This window comes from Bison bison, unplaced genomic scaffold, assembly GCF_000754665.1.
Source record: "Bison bison bison isolate TAMUID 2011002044 unplaced genomic scaffold, Bison_UMD1.0 scf7180017864290, whole genome shotgun sequence".
Taxonomy (NCBI): Eukaryota; Metazoa; Chordata; class Mammalia; order Artiodactyla; family Bovidae; genus Bison; species Bison bison.
Genome location: NW_011494862.1, coordinates 1,018,736 through 1,020,315, shown reverse-complemented (window position 1 = coordinate 1,020,315; position 1,580 = coordinate 1,018,736). Strand labels below are relative to the sequence as shown.

At 36.4% G+C, this 1,580-nt stretch overlaps 1 protein-coding gene across 1 annotated transcript in view; it reads right to left on the bottom strand.

Moving 5' to 3' along the window:
* Positions 1 to 1,580, bottom strand: part of LOC104996150 (cAMP-specific 3',5'-cyclic phosphodiesterase 4B-like) — a 268,302-nt gene that overhangs the window by 238,105 nt on the left and 28,617 nt on the right. The window lies entirely within an intron of this gene.

The window sequence follows — 1,580 nt, the reverse complement described above, 5'->3', positions numbered from 1 at the left end:
AGAATCCCAGGGACAGGGGAGCCTGGTGGGCTGCTGTCTATGGGGTCACACAGAGTCAGACATGACTGAAGTGACTTAGCAGCAGCATACTCTAAGATATTTGCCCACCCAAAGTCACAAAGAGCTTTTCACATTTGTTCTTCTAAAAGTTTTATGATCTTATCCTTTATGTTAAATACTATAATCTTTCCAGGTGACACCAATGGTAATGAATCTGCCTGCAATGCAGGAGACACAAGAAACGCAGGGTCGGGAAGTTCCCCTGGAGGAGGAAATAGCAACCCACTCCAGTATTATTGCCTAGAAAATCTCATGGACAGAGGAGACTGGTGGATACAGTCCAGGGGGTCACAAACAGTTAGATGTGATTTTATAATTTTATTCTTTATGTTAAATATTATGGTCCATATGAAATTAATGTTTACAACCCACTCCAGTATTATTGCCTAAAAATCTCATGGACAGAGGAGACTGGTGGGTACAGTCCAGGGGGTCACAAAGAGTTAGATGTGACTTTATAATCTTATTCTTTATGTTAAATATTATGGTCCGTATGAAATTAATGTTTATATGTGATGGGAGACAGGACCAATGGTCATGTTGTTCCAATGTTTATCCAGTTGTTAAAGTGTGATTTTAAAAATTAACATATCTGAAGTAAAAATAACCTATTGAAATTTGCTAACTTTAAGCTAAATAATGTACCAATTTCTATAACATAAACACAATCAATATATATAATATTTCCATCATTCCAAAGAGTACTCTCTTGCCCATTTGCAATAAATCCCTTCTCCTACAACTAGCTCTTGCAACCTCCAATATGCTTCTTGTCCATAAGCTTGCCTTTTCTACAACTGAATATTTTCCTCCCTCATCTTCATCATCAATTTAATATGAATAAAATAATATACCATGTAATCTTTCATGTGTAGCTTCTTTCATTCAAGATAATGCTTTTGAGATCAATTCATGTTGTCATGTGTATCAGGAGTTTTACTGTTACTGCTGAATAGTATTTCATGATATGGATGTACCAATTTGCTTATCCATTAACTGATTAATAGATATTTGAATTGTTCTGAGGTTTGGGTTACCATGAAAAAAGTTACAGTAAACATTCAAATATAATAAAACATTTGTTAAAAACATATGTTTTAATTTATCATGGGTATATACCTATTGTCACCCTGCTTATTTAACTTATATGCAGAGTACATCATGAGAAACGCTGGGCTGGAAGAAGCACAAGCTGGAATCAAGATTGCTGGGAGAAATATCAATAACCTCAGATACGCAGATGACACCACCCTTATGGCAGAAAGTGAAGAAGAACTAAAGAGCCTCTTGATGAAGGTGAAAGAGGAGAGTGAAAAAGTTGGCTTAAAGCTCAACATTCAGAAAACTAAGATCATGGCATCCGGTCCCATCACTTCATGGCAAATAGATGGGGAAACAGTGGCTGACTTTATTTTTGGAGGTTCCAAAATCACTGCAGATGGTGACTTCAGCCATGAAATTAAAAGACGCTTACTCTTTGGAAGGAAAGCTATGACCAACCTAGACAGCATATTCAAAAG